Genomic DNA, 19,064 nt, shown 5'->3' on the forward strand with positions numbered 1-19,064 from the left:
GCGACGGGATGTTACATTCCAACCTGGTGATCATGTCTCTTTACGAGTATCCCCGATGAAGGGAGTCAGACGTTTTGGAAAGAAAGGTAAATTGAGCCCTAGGTTTATTGGACCTTTTGAAATTCTGGAAAAAGTTGGGCAAGTTGCTTATAGGTTAGCCTTACCTCCAGCATTATCAGCAGTGCATAATGTATTTCATATTTCCATGCTGAGGAAGTACGTGTCTGATCCAATGCATGTTTTGAGTTACGAAGCATTGGAATTGCAACCTGATTTATCATATGACGAACAACCAGTGCAAATTCTGGATAAGAAGGAAAAGGTTCTCCGAACCAAAACCATATCATTAGTCAAGGTACTTTGGAGAAACAGTAAAGTGGAGGAAGCCACTTGGGAATTGGAATCTGATATGAGGGCCCAGTATCCTGAGTTATTCAGGTAGATTTCGGGGGCGAAATCCTTTTAACGGGGGGATAATTGTAAAGACCGCCTATGAATAGTACTTTGTATTATTAATTATTTAAGGTTTATGTATTAATAATTATGGAATGCATATTTTAGAAATATATTTTATATATCATATATGTTTTTATGCTATTTTATATTTAATTACCTAATTTCTGTGTTTGTGTTCGGAAGCTGTGGAAAGCGACGTTGGGCCTAGAGAGTTGCATTTTATAATTTAGATTATAATCGGGGTATTATTGTTAATAGTAGAAGCGTTAGAATTTTCGGGGATTAGTATTTGACCATTTTGCCCTTGAGTTGTTTAATTATTTATTTTTTTTTATTTGGGGGGCAAGGAGGTCTTTTAGTGAGAATTTTCTTTTGTCTTTAGTGGCTAAGTTTTGGCTGAGAATGATTTTACTAAGCAATTTTATTAAAAAGAAAAAGAAAAGAAGAAAAAGGAAGCAAGGAGAGGTTGCTTAAGTTTGAAGGAAAAACAAAGGAAAATAGTTCTTTCTCTTTCTCTCTCTTTCGATTCTTTTGGGCTGTAGTTGGGGGTGAGAATTTGTGTTGAATCAAGGGAATTCTAGTGGTATTGAAGCTTTGTTCAAGGTAATCTTCTTCTCTTTTTTTTTACTTGAAGTTGTTGTAGTTAAATTAGGTTTTGATGTGAATTTTGGGAAATTGGTGGCTGTTTGATTTGGGAATTGCTTAGATTAGTTTCTGGTGTTAATTAGAGGTTGTTATCCTGGTTATAAGCTAAGCTAAGTGAGTATTTTAATGTTTGAATTGGATTTAAAGTTGTGAGTTCAAATTGGAGCTTTAATGGTGAAATGGGATTTTGTTTGATTTGTTGAGATTTGTTGCTTGGAACTGGTTTATTTTAGAGCATACAGGTGTTCTGGAAAGTATTGGAAAGTTTGGGATTAATTTGAGTTGTGGGGGTCGGATTTTTGGTTCCCAGACCAGAACCGGAATTCCGGTTCCTGGGAGCCTGTGTCAACCGGTCGACCGGTTGGTCCCAGGAACCGGACTTCCGGTTGGGAACCGGCCTGCCGGTTGGGGCTTTTTCCCGAACCCTAGTTTTTCCCGTTTTTAAGTATTTTAGGGTATTGGCATCCTTTTCATCGATAGGGTTAAGCTTAGTTTGTATTTTAAATCCCCGATAAGTGTTTTAGCGAGTCTCTCATCGGTTTTTGAACATTATGGTTTAGGGCCCTGTAAAACGTCGAGCTGCACTTCCACTCAGGCTGACCGGCACACTTGAGCAAGGAACGAGGTAAGATAGCGTAAGAATATATATATATGAATGTTTATGCTTGTTTTGGATGTTAATATAATCACGGTGTTACCAACACGAGTACCCAGGGTACGTCGTGTTCGTGGTACAACACTTAGTAATTCTCGGGAGTACAGTTAGGGCTCTACCAACACAAGTACAGAGTTGGTACTTTAGTGCATTTGGTATAGTAGCCGTACTACCCTTAAGAACGTTCTTAATCATTTGGTGAGCTTCGTTGTTAAGCTCAGGGCAGCTTGATCATAAAGCTGGCATCGTGCTACTTTTATATTTCTTGCATATCTTACTGAGTCTGTTGACTCATCAGTTTGCTACCTTGTGTAGGTAAAGGAAAAGCAAAGCTGGAGGAACAGTGAGGTGGAACTCGGCATGATTGTACATATTGCGGCAGTGCAACCTGGAGGGTTTCGGTTTATAAATATTTTGGAGTCTGTATTTTGAAGATGCATGTCCGCAAAACTTTTAAAAAAAATATATATATGTATATGTAATAGTAAAGTACTTTTAACCTAAATTTAGATACTCGGGATCCCGATCCATATGGTTATTAATATATAAATTATTAAAGTTAATTTCCGAGTTTATTATTATTAAAATACGGGCGTTACACGTACTCTTGGAAGTAGCAGATTTAGCCCGGGAGTAAGCATAACCCAGCTTCAAACCGGCCTGCACAAAGGAAAAGGTCAGCATATGAAGCTAAGTATGAAAAGCTAAAAGGGAAGTGTCAAAAAGAAAAGACTAACCCTCGTAAGCTCCTGCAAGACTCCGCCTACCAACACATCCAGAGATGAATGGTCCGCACCAGCCAACTGCTCACCGACCTCAGGAACCAACCGGTTCATGTGATGAGCCATCACCTCCCTACCCTTCTTGACCTCAGGCAGCACGGGCATGGATGGAGTTAGTGCCTGCATCTGTTCAGGAATCCTCTTGACCAGTTCTGACCTAGATGGTGGGGGCCCAGACTCCTTAGACTTGGCAGATTGGGGAGTAGAAAGATTTGCAGCAGCCAGATCCTCAGAAAGGTCAATGACCTCTCCAGAAGGCCTCTTCTCTGAAGACCCCTCTCCGACCTTGGACTTCTTGGTCGGAGGGGAAGCAATAGAGCCTCTGCTCATCCTCTTCCGCAAGGCGTCCATCATCTGCCGAGACATGTCTGCACAAAAGCAAAAACAGCATGGTTAGCAAAAACTAACAAAAAATACAAAGTATGGAAGCCAAGAAGCTGAAAAAAGAAGCAAAGCGCAGAGTGACGGTCCGCCCAGAAAGTCAGAAGTCCATCATCACCTGACATCGACTTTATCTCAACCATAACGACCTTCCCTTTTCCAGCATAAGGATGGGATGGCCGAACAGGTGAAATGGGCTTCCTTATGCGAATTCCGTGTTCCACGGGCCTGGGCGTGGCCGGGAGTTTCTTCTTCCTCCTCAAAGGAGCCACCTGCTCAGCCTCAGCCTCAGCTTCATCTTCAAGATTCATTGGCTCCTTAGCGTACTGCTTTGCCCGAACACCACCGTTCAACTTAGCTTCACGCTTCAGTTAAATCAACACATCCTCTTGATGAGCTCGTTCAGGCCGAGCAGCAGCAGACTTCCTCTTCTTCCCCGTCACGGACTTAGAAGAAAAGTCCTTAGGGTAGAGACCGTACTGCACCAGATTTGCATCAAAGGTCAACTGAATAATATCCCTGTCTTCCACCGAATATCGGGCAAGCTTCTGAGCCCTATCCCTAAGGGTAAGAGTGAGGGGAGGACGGTGATATGTCAGAATCTGCTGAAACTGAGTCCGGGTGATGTTCGGATCCTTCATCATGAAGTACTCATCAACAAAATGCCCTATTTTGCTGATGGCCTTGTTGTCCGTCCCGCTCAACCACTTAAAACCTGGCCGAGAGAAGTAGAAATACCCCGACCTGGCTTGCTTGGGGGTAGACTTCAAGTCGAAGAACCAAGCGACCTCATGGGGAGAGGGAACACCCCATTCTTGGGAAGCATAGAGGACGAAGAGGGCAGACAAATACTTAATGCCCTTGAGAGTGATCTGGGTCGGGCAGAGGCCGAAGAAGTCCGCCACATCCTGGAAGTATTTGTGCAAGGGCATCAACGCCCCTTGCTGGCCGTGAGCCCCCGACCAGGCGCACATCCCCTCACTAGGGTTTGAAGCGCGATTGTCGTGGGCGGGAATGAAACAGTCCAGCTCCCCCAGGTATCCGTCCTGGTCGAGAGTGCGGAGGCGAGCCTCCAAAATCTTGGACGGAGGACTCACCCATCTGGCGCCTAAGGCACCGTGCCTCCTATGAGGAACCGCCTCAGCAAGCTCCTCGGTGACGTAGTCGACGCCTGCAACCAGGACGTCCCCGTCAGCATCAACTGGTTGCCCAGCCTCATTATACTCCCCATAGTTAGGGGTTCAATCTCCTCTTCTCCCTCAATAGCGGGAGGGCTGCCCGGACGTGCCTCGTCCAGCTCCTCAACCTCCTGGACTTCAGCGTCCCCCTCACGGTCCTCCTCCATTGGGACCGCCAAATCCTGTTCGGCGTCGGGCAGGGTGGCAAGCCGAGCCACCTGGGGATCAGAAGCGTCAGCCAGACGCGTAGTTTTCTTCGTACGAGCCATCATTCTATGGCTGGGTACGGAATCAGAAGAAGGATTAGCACGAAGACGAGGGTGGACTTCGTGCAGAAGTTGAAGGAGTTCCTGGTCGATTTGATGCTCGGGCTCCCAAGACTCACCAGGGTTCATCTACAAAAGAAAACACGTAAGATGAGTGTTGGACGGAGTATCAAGCAAAAAAACAAGCAAATATGCCGACCAGGAATACCCAACAGATTAAAGAATAGCCATGTTTGAAGAAAAATCTAAACTCAAGAAGTTAGAGAGTTTTTCTTGAGTTAGGGCAAAAAAGTTCATGAAGCTTAAAGAAAGCAGAGTGAAAAACAGACGCAATGCAGTTCTAAAGTAAGCCTCACGGCTGATAGCTAACGCAAGGACATGGAAAAGAAGAGTCGCAGAAGTTTCAAACCCTAGGGTTTCCTACAGTGTTCTTTCTACAGCAAAGATACATTCAAAAGCACAAACATGCAAAAGGAAAACATAAAGGGAGTCAGAAACTTACTCAAAGATTCAAGTGTTCAGATTCAAGCAAGCCTGAAATCGTCTGAAAGCTCTTCAGCAACTTTGAAGCCAGAAAATTCTCTATTTTTGCTCTGAAGTTTGCTTAACAACGAAGGGTGATGAAATGAGGTAATGTGCCAGTACTCCAAGTATTTATAGGCAAAAGGGTAACTCTACGTAAAGGAACCTTAGACGCCTCGACTTCCCGCCTTGAAAGAAAATATGGGAAATCAAAATAATCAAGTGCAACCGTCAGCCGTGGAGAGAGAAATTTGGATTTTCAAAATATTAATTGTCAGAGAATTAATTAGCCGAAAACCGAAGGGACGCCCAGTCAGCTTCACATTGAGTCTCGAACGGTCATGCTTGACATGTGTCCCCTTCCAAGGCAGAGCCAACTCGGAAGAAGTCTATACGCAACCTCGGAGGTCCCGCACAGACTCGGGGGGCAAATGTTATCCCAAATTTGGCACTTTGATGTGGCATCACAAGAATGGTGACACGTGGCATCAACTTAGAGCACCTGGTCGGATCAACATGCCGAGCAGGATGCCTCGCTGGCATGTCCATAATGGAATACTCAACGAGCCGTGCAGAATGAGCAACACTTAGCCAATTCAGCCAAGCACTTCGTGAGTCACCAGCTCAATCCCTATAACTCAGGGATCAACTTGCGCGGATATGGCATACACACGATTCCACTATCTGTGTATAAGACCTCAATCCCACGATCCTAGCATTCAGCAATGATCCCATGATCTTTGTGTTTATGCGCTTTGTAACGAGAGAGGAAACTCTTCCTCCTCAAGTTTCCTGCCTTATAAATAGTGAGGAATGTTCATTGGGCAAAGAGGAGAAATCATACGCCGAAACGCTATAAGCTAAGGCTATCTAAGAATTATATATTCAGAGATACTATTGTAAGAGCTATAAGAAAAGGATTCTTCTTCCTTATTTTAAGTCAATACAACTAACGAGGATTAGGCTATTACCGAACTGCTCGGGGCTGAACCTCTATAAATTTCTGTGTCTTCTTATTATTACTATTTGCTTTATTACGTATTCTTATTACGACACATCGTTTATCGCTTACTAAAAGACTCATTGTTGTTGGCTAAAAGCGAAGTCAACAACTTCGCTGAAATATCATTTATACGGAGTCTTTTAAGGATAAAATACATTGAAGGTGTAACGGTAATTTAGTGCCTATTCAATGTAGATCATGTATTAGAGGGTCATTGATCAAATTAGGTTTATAACAATGGATAATTATTAGCGTATCTATATCGTGGAACATATAGAGCGTTCTATATGACTGAGAGTGCAATTCTAAGTTCTAAGTGTGGATTCAATAAGGAATTAATAAGTTAGGGAATTTACTGTTGGAAATTATTTTACTAGGATCTTAGATCTACTCACAAGTATGTTTATTAACATCCTAAATATGAACTTTCTAAAACGATAAATTAAACACATATAAAGTTAAGAAAACCTTACATTGATGCAGCGGAATAAATGTCTCCTTCCACTCAGATCTCTAACCCTTGATTCCTTTTACGTAGCGAGTATAATCAAGATCTGAGCTCGAATCTCCTTCTTCTTCAAGCTTTGATCCTTCACAGTCTTCCAATCTATGATTGAGTTACTGCTTGCTGTGTGTGGGCACTTACTCTTTCACTAGGGTCACGAAAAAGATGAAGGGAAAAGAGAGAGAGGTATTTCGGCCAAGGTAGGAGTGAGGAAGGCTCAGTTTTCTGAAGAGAGAAATTTCTGTCAGAAAGCTAATCTGAAAACTTGTGTTTTGACTGAGCCATCACTTTCTATTTATAGGCAACTACTAGGTCTAGGTTTAGAATTATTTGGCATTAAAATAATGAAAATATTAATTTGAAAAAGCCTTTTAAGTGGCCGGCCATATGGTGTTAATGGGCCTCACTTAATTTTGCAATTTTATCAAATTTTATCTCTATTTTCTCAAAAACGCCAATTTTCCAATTCTAACCTTTTAAATGCCAAAACTAATTATTTAATAACTAAAATAGATTATTAAATAATATTGTCATTTAATTTAATTATTAATTAGACATAAAAAGTCTATTAATAAATAAATAAACCTAGAAAACTCTTTTCCTTACAATTTCACCCCTGCTTAGTGAAAATTCATAAAATTAGACATAGTCTAACTTTAGAATTATAATTGACCAATCACGAATCAATTAATGAGTCTTACAAGCAGAATGTTCTCAGCTAGAATGGGGACCATGGATCTATATGCTGAGCTTCCAATAAGTGAACCAAATTTACCAAGTAAATTCCTACTTATTAATTCTTCGTTGAATCCACTCTTAGAACTTAGAATTGCACTCTCAGACTTATATAGAGCATATTGTATGTTTCACGATACCAATATACTATCTCATTTAACCATTATTATAATCTTATTGTGATTTAAAGATCCTCTATATAGATGATTTACATCGAGATGGGATTTCTTTACCGTTCTCACCCCTCAATGTATTTTGCCCCTTAAAACACTTAGCTACCTGTAAATGGTGTTTAGTGATCTAATAATTAGTCAGTTAAACAAGAGCTCATCCATTTACTTCTATTTGCTAAGCTCGAAGGGAATCATCACTTAACTTCTATACACCAGTAGAAGCTATAGATTCCATATTTATGTTCAGCACTCCCACTCAATCATACTATCATGTTCCCAAAATATACGTATCACCCTGACCCAAAAGTAGGCTTAACTAATAAATCAAAGAACATGAATAGCACTCCTGAGTTGAGCCCAAGCATATCAGGATTTAGATTCTTTTAATCTTAAGATCAACTACTGATATTGACTTGGAAAGATATGTTCTAACAGGTTGGCGCGGTATAGTCACAACTGGGTATTTCGGGCCGAACCGGGTTTGGGCCCGAAATGCAAATTGGATTTGTTTATTTGGCATTTTATTTGATATGGAGTAATCTGAATTTTTATTTGAAAATATTTGGGTATGAAATGACATGTTTACCCTTATGTGTATGTGAGATGAATTTTTGGCCCTAAGGGCATTTTGGTCATTTGACATTTAATTACTATGTTTGACAAAATTAATTTTTTTTTAGGAAAGTAAATGAATTTTTGGCTGCTTTTCTCTCTCACCCGACCCCCTCTCTCTCATCCTAACCCTCTCTTGAAAATTCTAGCTTTTTGGTGTGAATTGCCTTGTGTTACTTGATTTTTGGAGCTTGATTCGGAAGAATTTTAAGCTTGGGATTGAGGTAATTTCTTGCTGAGCATATTTGAGATTTAGTGTTGTAATTCTTGCTGAAGTTATTGGGGGAAAAGCATATTTTGAGTTGTTCTTCTCTTGAGGTTGCATGTGCTTAATTTTGATTTTAATCTTAGTAAATTGAGTGAGTAATTGAATGATTTGGTTGGGATTCATGTTTGTTGAGCTTCGATTGTGATTATAGGGTATTATTCTAGCTTGAGTCCATGTTATTTTGATATGTGGCTGCTGGAAAATAGTTGAGTTTGATGGATTTCTTAGCTCAAGTTCTTGAGCTTGAGTATTGCTAGTTTGAAGCATGAATTATGTGTTTTATGCAATTTGAAATTGTGAATTTTATGCATGAAGTATGTGTTTTTAAACTCCCTATACGATGATTAAAAACCTATTTTATGGTTTGGGAGTTTTGGTTGTGAATTGGGGTGATTTGATTGTGTTTTGGAGCTGATTTTTCGTGTTCTTGCGGCTGTTTTTCTGGGTTTTAAACCCAAATGTCGCGACATGGTATTTAGCATGCCGCGGCGCGCTCATTTCTTTCTGGGCAAATCCCTTTTGCAAACTTCAAATAGCCATAACTTTGTGATCCGGACTCCAATTTGGGAGTTCTATATACCGTTGGAAAGCTCTTTTTGAGCTCTATCTGAATATTTGAATTTTAAATGCCATGTGAATATTTTATGAAAGTGAAATCAGGGGTTAACCCTATTTATGAAATCCCGGATTTGTGTGACTAGGATTACCGGCACCTGATCAGGAGCACCCGAGGATTTGGAATCTCTAATATTGCGGGACAACAGGTAAGACAGTGATTAGCACGTAGAGTATGCGCAGTGGCGCTTATATTGAAAATGATATGTATGATTGTTTAGTAACCGGGATTAGGGTTATTACCCTAATATGAGCGGTTGATGGCCTAGGGTTATTACCCTAGTGATATATGCGTGTAAATGCCATGCCATGTTAAATGTAATAAGATTTAAGGATTATGCGCTTAAGGCATAATCAGGTTGGACTCGGTAACTATAACTGAGATGAACTATTCTAAGGCCTTATTGTATTTAGACGTGTGAGAGCAACACGTAGGTCTACGCCACGTAGATATAAATAGATGTGTGAGCGCAACACATAGTTTTACGCCACGTAGATATAAATAGGCATGTGAGTGTAACATGCAGGTCTGTGACACACAGACATATGAATGGTATTACTGTTTAAATAGGATGATGAGCATAATATATTTGTTATGATTTATACTGTCTTGCTGGGCTTGGCTCATGGGTGCTCTACTGTACAGGAAAGGGTAAGGCATTAGCTGATCAGCCATGAGTTCAGGAGCTGGGCAAAGAATGTACATGTCCGAGCCATATCAGACCAAGCGGGTTAAGGGTCTACCAGCGATGTATTTTGAAACTCTATTTTGCTGCTTAGGCTGGCTGAAAGAAAAAGACTTGTAATAAAGTTTGTAAATATTTTTTGGGATCCCGAATGTTATAAATTTTAAATTATTACAAGTTTTATTTCCATTCCGTTTATTTCAAAAGTATAAATTCTGCGCTATTTTGATTAGTAATCCTGCTTAGGGGATTAGGGTTTCGTAAATAACTCGAGTAGCGTGCCTAATTATTTAGGGCATTACACATTAAATCTCTGTGAAAGGATCGTATCAAGCTAAAAAGGGAAATAACCTAAAATAGAGATCAAGTAATTAACTCATAATTAATTGCCCACAATTATTGGACACGATAATGATAGCTTAATCGTATCTAATCTGCCTAGTCAGTACATCAAACCTTTCATGGGATGGGCCTCACGAAGACAACCCAACTTTATGTATTTTCATGTAAACTCCTCATTAGATGGAAAAGGAAAACTAAGTATAATTCATATAAACACTATAAATACCCACAAATCCTCCGAATTAAGGGTTGAATTCTCTTGAAACATTTGCTCAGGCAAAAATAAAGAGCTTACACTCATTGTATTCCCAAAAGCTTTCTAGTGAAAAATACATAATAATATTGAATCGTAGACTAAAACTCGTTAACACCCCAACCACGTAAAAACTATGTGTGTTGTTCTATTTTTTTTCTTTGGATTATTTATATCTTCAGTTCTAATCTCTTATAATTAGTTTTTCAAAAATCTCGGTAAACACATATCATCCAAAGTGTAGTGTAGTTGGTGCTACTTTTGGAAAAAACTCATGTCATGCCAAGCTTGAAGGCATTTACAATGACAAATTTCAAGCTATCTTGTATGATGCTTATTATGAGTGTCAACTGCTTATTGATGTGGTATGGACCTCATATAAGTTTTTTTCTCTTTAAATTTTTGTGTCACATTGGGGATAATGTATCAGATAATTTGGGGAAGGGAACTTATGTTTATTTGTTTAATTTTTGTGTCTAGTTTTTGTTTATTTTGTGTTTTTGCATTGCAACTTAAACCTTTGAAATAAATAAATGCCATTTGTTGTTTCATCTTGAGACTAAATTATAATGTTATCCCAATTTTCACACTCTGACGTGACATTTCATGCTGGTGACACGTGTAAGTGATTCTCCATATCTGCCCGAAGGAGATGTTCCCAGCAGAACACCACATATACCTGCACGGACGAAGTCCTCCCAGCCGAGCAGTGGACAATCCGAACAGCATATCAACACTTAGCAACTTCAGCATTTGCATCGTGAAGCACAAAAGCAATCCCTATGAATCTGGGATCGTATCACAGAGATATGGCAAGCTGTCCAAATCCCTCAATCAGTGTATTCCATATATGTAATGTGTAATCTTACCAATTATAGACATTGTAAACAAAAGAAAAATATTCCCTCAAGCACATAGCCCTATAAATAGTGATCTATTCTCACTGGGCAAAGGGTCGACTAAAAATTATCTAAGAGAGCATATTCAGAGATGTCATTGTAAGAGCTTTAAGAGAAGAATCTATGTAATCTTTGTTCTTAATTAAGTCAATACAAATCATGGGGAGTAGGCTATTACTGAACTGCTCGGGGTCGAACCTCTTTAAAAACTCTGTGTTCTTTATTTATCTTTTCATATTATATCTAAATTATATCACTTATCGCTTACAATTAAGACTCACTGTCGTTGGCTAAAAGCGAGGTCAATAGTTAATAACCGTGTGCTTGGTCTAATTGTTCTTTTGCTAAGCTTTGGCGCTTGTTGGAAAATTGAGTATGATTTGTAAATGTGACTATTTTGACTTTGTTATACATGCTTGACTAGGGTTAGAGGTTTGATGATTTGAATTAGATAGAAGTTGCATTGTTTGGCCTTTGAAGTAAAATTGATGGTGATGTGTGCTTTGATAAATAATTTAAACAATTTTTGGAATGTTTATGCCTTTCAAGTCATCCTTGTATTATTTATCCTAGTTAGCCATTTTTGTGCATTCACTTGTTTATCTTTTATTTTAAAATAAATTATGAGCTAGAAATGATTCCATTATTATATTTTCTTGTCCCTATTTACATTGTAATCTTAGCATAAGTTTGGGGGGGATTTTAATTTAGAAAATTTAGGGGTAGTATGTGAAAAATAAAGGATATTTATGAGAGAATTTCAAGAAAAGGAGTTACTAGCAACTAATCGAAATAAAAAATTGAAAGAAAAATAAAATAGATATATAAATGTGCAAATTGCAGTTTTAATATTTCATTGAAAAAGAAAAAGAAAAAAGAAAGAGTGTTGTTGTAAGGTTATCAAGAAAGGTTCTCTCATGTGCTTCAAAAGAAAAGGGGGGTTTAGAATAATATTTGATTGTAATGGGTGAGTTGATTGGAAAATTTATGGTATGGGTGAGCCTAAATGTCACTTTCCATCTACCTTGACCTAAGCTTAAAATATTAAAACTCGTTAAAGTCCTTTTGACTTCAAAGCATATGTTATTGATATTAGTGGAGAATATTAAATGGTGCAAGCTTATTGATAATTAGTACGTGAAATTGTTTGAATTGAGTTGAGTAAGTATAGTGATTTCTAATTATTTATTCTCAACTATGAATCATATTCTTTTTTCAAAGTTGAGTGTTAAGGTTAGTTGTTGGAGAAATTGGATTGAAAATCTGCATGTTTTGCAATAGTTGAGTCTTGCAAGTGATGGTGGTGTGGTGTGAATAAAAGTTAAGGCTTAATTTGTTTGTCGTTGTTCATTAATTTTGAGTTTAGTGTCGATCTTTACTCGAGGGCGAGTAAAGGTTAAGTTTGGGGGAGTTTGATAAGCTAGTTTAGGTACATTTAATAAAGTATTTTAGAAGTAGGTTTATTTAATAAAGTATTTTAGAAGTATGTGTCAATTGATTATATTTATTTTGTGCATAATTATGCTTGTTTTCTACTTGTTTCAGATTTGAATGGTAAAATTTATAGTATGTATTGAAGTAAAAAGAAACGTGTTAAATGAGATGAATACGATGAATTTATCATGGAATTTAGAGTTCTAAGATATAATGGATGAAAAAATTTAAGTTTTGGATGTTTAATACGCTCTATTTATGATCGAAAATCAAGTCTAAAACTTTAAGTAAATTTTTGACTATGATGCATTAACTTTTAAGAAAAATATTGTGAATGAAAATTCTAGATCTCTCTTGCATCTTTTCAAAACATCTTGAATCATCTAATTTCGAACAATATCAAAAGAGTTATGGCCAATACATTATTATTCGTCACACTAGGAAGCTTGTTGCCCAAAAACCAAGTACCTGGGATGCGGCACTGAAAGGGCTATGTCGCGACCCGCCTGCTTTTAAAGGCCCATTAGGGTTTTTAAACCTTGATTTTGAAAATTCAAGGGCGTTTTCATTAGGTAACTTGGGAGGCATGAAAATGGGAGAGAAAAATGAGATTTTTCAAGGCAATCATCATTCATTAGTTATTTTCTTCTATCTTTTGTTTGATGTTTCTAATTTTTTATTTGTAATTTTTTTTAGAATGATGATTATGAGCTAAACTCATATTTAGGCTTTTTAATGGATATTGTATGATACTTTTTTATGGTTTAATGCATTTTTAGTTTTTTTTCTCAGTTTCTTATGTGAATCTACTTCATTCGTATTTAATGTTGATAATTAATTCGTCAGTAATTATTTTTTTATGATTTCAATGCAAAATTTAAAAAATGAGTTTTGATTATGTGTTATAATATAATGTAGATTAAAATATTTAAATGTGACATATTATATATTAATATGAGATTAATATATATTATGTGTTGGATGTTGTATTATATCATATATAGTATAATAATACACATAAAAGTTGTAACATATGAGGAGTTACAAATCTGAAAATAGATTGTAACTTAAGGATCACATGTAATTAAGTGAGTTATTACATATGAAAATTATGGAATTAATGTGATAAGTTTCTAACTGTTAGAAACTGTTACAATACTCAATTATATGATTTAAATGAGTATTGGGACGTTGGAGAAGATTTAACTCGGAGAGGAGTTACAAAAACTCAATTTTTAGTTTTCTAAAAACAATTGTTTAATGATTGTTTTTATGTTGTTTTATGGTTGTTTTCGAACACTTGGAACCAATTTTTGAAAACATCCATAAACGTACATGAATTGATTGAGCATGTTTCTAGCTCTCTTGTGCAATGTTTTTATTTTATTAAACACCAATTAATGTGCTGGTAACAACCATGTGGTGAAGAGTATTTGATTTTCAAATGTGATCCTCAAACACTATAAATAGAGGTCTTGAGTTCACTTTGAGAGAAAACAAGTTTCTATCAAGAGAACACATTGCTAGAAATACTATATGCTTGATAAATCTAAAAAGCTATTTCTATTCTTTTCTTTTCCCTAAGTGCTTGTGATAGGGGGAAATAAGCTTTTGGACAAAGGTGTAAGACCTTGTTCAAATTTTGTGATTCCCCTATTATACACTTGTGGTATATGTGGTGTTGAGATTGCTCTCACATCTCTTTTATATTTATACTATTTATATATTGTGTTTTAGGTGCAGCTTATTGCTTTAAGTTGTAATTCTTCTCTTCTTTCTATATTCTCTATTTTATGTGTATATTTTTTTTTTAAAAGATGTAGGCAGACGCACAAGAGGGATAATTTCCCAACCACAACTCATTACAATTTGAAGAAAGGGCCAATTTGGCCAAAGAATGAGCAGCCAAATTGCTTTGTCGCCCTGTGCACCGCAATACAGTGAGTAAAAGCAGGGGAGTCTCGAATCTCTTCAAGCAACGCACTCCAGTCTGTTTTGCTGTAACATATTTAATTCATGATTTTATCCTTTGTATTATTTGTCATAGAGTTGTAATCTTGTTGGTTTGATCTTCTATTGAGCACAACAATTTTCAACACTATGTTATAATGAGACATAGATTTTGATATTGGATTAAAGAACTTGTATGATCTGTGTAACAATTAGAATTTTTTTATTTAATGTGATTATATGTGTAATTTACCACATAATTGTGTAGGATTTTATCATATGATTTAGATTTCATATGTCCTAATAAAAATATAGATTGAATTAATAATTTGCTATCACACAGAAATTAAATGGTAATTAGATTATATTTTAAAATTAATGCAATTGAAATTGAATGCCCTATATTTCTAATCAATCTTAATTGTTTTTTTGTTTTTTTATTTTATTTTTATTATTCAATTACAATTATTATTTAAATTATTTATTTGCTAAATAATAACAAAGATTCAATTATTTGATATTTAACTATAATTCTTGTAAAATTAGCCTCATTCTCATAAGTATTACTTATAAACAATACCGGCACTCGTGTGTTTGGAATTTTCACAACATCAGTCTATTATTTTTGGTTTGAATAAATTGCCCAATCAAAAAAGAATTAACTTGACTTATTTAAAGAAACAAAAAGAGATTTACATTGACTTGACGTCAGGGACGATGGGAGGTGATGTGATATAGGGTCTTGGCCTCCCAATTTTTTTTTTTTTTTTAATTTTTTCACTTATAATTTTGTAATATTTATTTATTTTTTTACAAATTTATATATAGGCCCCCTTAATTTTTATTTTTACATTTCGGTCCCATATTCTTTTTTCTGCCTCCGTCCCTAGTGGCATTAGCTTAGCATTGTTGGAAGACATATGATTAAGCCGAAAAAACAAGCTGAACGAAATGTTTTCTTTAGTGAATCTAAAGAAAAGTAGAGCTATAAAGTGACTTTGATTTTTGGGAAAAAAGATATATGTTTTTTCCGTTGGCATTACCGTTATATGATTCATGTTTATAATTATGGAGAAAGTTTTGGATTTAAATTAGATTCATCATATATACACCTTTTTTTTTTTTTAATTTGCTTTTGTGTTTGGATCATTATACAGTACTTCTTTCTTTAAGTCTTTTAACTTATTTGACCTGCATGTGTAAATGGACATTTAAAAACATTTAGCATTAATAATGGATAACTATTACCTAACTCATTATTGTACTCTTTATTATAATCATGATCATTTATCCACATTCAAACTTCCAAGACCAAGAAAGTATTTATGGACGGTCTTCAAATAAATACAAATGTCAAAAATTAACCCTTCGTAAATGTACAACTTATATCTTTTTGAAGTTGATCTGAATTAAATTCGTTTCTAAAGTTACAAATAAACTGAAAGTTTTCATTGTAAAAAGATAAAAAATAATAATAATAAACATTATCAAAAACACCAAATCAGCAGCAACCCAGTTGTCTTTATTTAATTTGATTATACCAAGCTTATTCAATTAAAAACAGCATTAATGATATCTATATACATATATATAAATTCATTTTACTAATCATAAAATAAGAAGGCAATTATGACAAATGATTGTCATTATAACTATGACTGATCATCTAATCGATATTGTAATTGCATATTCTATGTTATGAAGAAAAATTAAGAACACATGCAAATTAGTCAACGTATATATATAGCATAATTATTATTAACTATTTTTTATTTTAAAAATAAATAAATAACTTCCCATGTGCAAGAACACTTCAGATTTTGTATAATTAAATTTTCCCTAGCTATATATGTTGTTGAAACTATGAAACATAGTAGTGTCTGTTTAATTAACTTTCTCCCAATGTTTTTGAAACTATGAAACAATATTAGAGTCCAAAATTGAATAATTAATTTGAAATGAGAACCACAGTTGCTAATAAACCTAAGAAGTTCATGAAATTTTAAACAAATTTAACAGTTCTAACACCTATACCATAATAATCTCACAATAACTAATATTGATTCATCAATAAATAAAATTAGCATTGATTGATTATTAGACCAGAAATTAATATTCTCTGTTCCAACTTTAATTCCAGTACTGTCTCAAATTAATTCTATATCTCTGGATATATGATATTATTATCTATTATTCACAAGTAGCTACTACACATTTTGTATATATATTGATAACTTATTCAATTCGAATAAATGAGCCTGCAATGCCTTCTTTTAATTTTTTATTTTTATTTTTGCCCCACCTAAATTTACTTTGGATTTTAACGAGTATATATAAATAACCATATATTTATTAGTGACCATAGTAATTATGGCATTTAAAAAAAATACAAAAATTAAGAAGCTGGATATATCCTTTACATAATTGTCAATAAATAAGAATATTTTTAGTTGATTAAAAAAATACTTACACCATAAAATTAAGCAACTTACAATTAAGTATTATATCAGTTTTCGAATAAAGGAAAATTTTTAAAAACATATATATTCTTTTGTGTTTTATTTATATTTTTAAAATTTTTATTTACAAAAATTGATAACTATAAAATAGAATTAGTTTTTTCAACATTACTTTTTAAATTTATGTTAGCTAGGTTAGAGTCTTTTAGGTTTATTTTCTTATATTTTGTTTGTTTCATTCATTTTGCTTAGTTTTAGTACTAATTTATTATTTTAGTATTTTTAGTAGAAAAATTTTGTAAGAAAAATAAAGTTGAAACTTCAAGTCTGAATTCGACCATGTTCTGCTAAGATTTTGAAAAATGTCAGCATAAAAGTTTTAAATATCTTTCTCATCTTTCAAACACATCTTGAATCAACTAATTTAGAGTTTGTACATAAGAGTTATGCATATTTTTCTGAGAGAGGTCGGAGTAAATAAAATACCTGGATAACAAGCAATTTGAGAGTGCAGGTCTTTTAAACGGAAATGTGGGTCTGTGTGAGTTGGGCCTAATTTAATTACAACTTTAGAGTTAATTAGGTCAAATTTTAGAGGATTTTTGAAGCAATTAACGATAGAGAACTGTTGGAACTTTGATGAATCTTTTAACAAAATATATAAATGTTCTAGTGTGTGTAAAGTGGAAAGAGTCCCACATAGGATATGAACCCTTATTTATAAGGGTATAAAGAGTGCAACCTTGGCATTTGGGTTTGGGGCCCAAGGGGTACCCAGTTTTGTGCGAATGGGTGAGGACTCACACACTTGACCCACCACACACGCGCGCACACCGTCTGAGCCGGGTTGGGTTGGTTAGTGTGACACTATATTATTTTTTACAGAAAAATTATTTAATAAAATAATAATTATTTATTTTTAATTTAATTAAGAAACGTGTTTAATTAAAACTGATTACTTAGTCGTATCAGTTAATGGGACACGTTCAAACCAACTCACCCCACGATTCAGAAAACGTTCTTCTTCTCGTTATGATTTTTCAATCCATTCGTCTATATAATGTGATTGAACTAATGGGAAAAATACATCTTTTCTTATCAGAAAAAAATACAGTATTCATAAATACTTAAATTCCATCTGCTGTATCAAATATATTTGGGTGTATTCGACGGAGCTCTACAGTGCAGTGGGGTTCTGATACAGTACGAATGAGTTGTTTTATCCTGGGGACGACCGGCAAATTCTGACTGCTTGCACACTCCTGGGCAGTGTCGTGAACGTCTTAAAGAGAGCGACCTAGTCCGTGACTCAACCCAAAAGTTTTTCATTCGATAATATCATTTCTCTTTTATTTTGCTAGCAGTTTATTCAATAATTTTAAGACGTTCTTTCTGCTCTGACTACTACTAATGAATTTTCTGGTTCTACTGCTGACATTAACAAGCCTTTTCGTTTTGAAGGGTTTGCACTTTAAACGTTAGAGATAGAAGATGTTGTTATTTCTGACCATGACAAAAGTTGCATTTGTGCTTACTGTTTTGAAACCAGTTGTGTCTGAGACTCCACCTCTTGCTGAGAAGAAGGATGAAGTCGAGAAGTACGAATTGCAGGTTAAGGAAAGGGACTCCTGGGTAGAGAATGATTTTCTGTGTAAGAATTTTATTTTGAATGGTCTGTTTGATGATTTGTATGATTATTATAATTCTGAAAAATCTGCCAAGGAGATATGGGAAGCATTACTGAAAAAAATATGATACTGAGGAGGCGGGAACAAAGAAATATGCTGTGAGCCGCTACCTGAAGTTTCAAATGACCGATGATAAATTAGTCGAGGCCCAGTCTCACGAGCTTCATAAAATAGCTCACGAAATTCTATCTGAATGTATGACTATTGATGAACAATTTCAAGTTGCTGTTATGATTGATAAATTACCCCCTTCGTCGAAAGATTTTAAAAATACTCTCAGGCACAAAATAAAAGAGTTTTCGTTAGAAAGTCTGATCACTCGTATTTGAATTGAGGAGGAAGCTCGAAAACAAGACCAAAAGGAAGAGGTGCTTGTTGTTGGAAACAACAACAACACTAATAAAAGATCCACCGCTGTTTTGAAATCCAATGGGAAAAACTTTAAGAATCAGAATCGCAAAGCAAATCCAAACCGCAACAGTCAACCTCGGACCAATAACAACAATCAGAATTGGAACCATCAAAGGAACCAAAAATATAGGCAGCAAGTACCTCCT

The 19,064-nt window shown here is 35.4% G+C and overlaps 1 long non-coding RNA gene across 1 annotated transcript; it reads left to right on the top strand.

Annotated features, from left to right (window-relative positions):
• Positions 1-870: 870 nt before the first annotated feature.
• LOC133039895 (uncharacterized) lies at positions 871-2,323 on the top strand. The gene is made up of 2 exons (XR_009688844.1): positions 871-1,726; positions 2,072-2,323. It is a non-coding gene; the product is annotated as an uncharacterized LOC133039895 (long non-coding RNA).
• Positions 2,324-19,064: the final 16,741 nt, after the last annotated feature.

Source organism: Cannabis sativa, chromosome 1 (genome assembly GCF_029168945.1).
Source record: "Cannabis sativa cultivar Pink pepper isolate KNU-18-1 chromosome 1, ASM2916894v1, whole genome shotgun sequence".
Lineage (NCBI taxonomy): Eukaryota > Viridiplantae > Streptophyta > Magnoliopsida > Rosales > Cannabaceae > Cannabis > Cannabis sativa.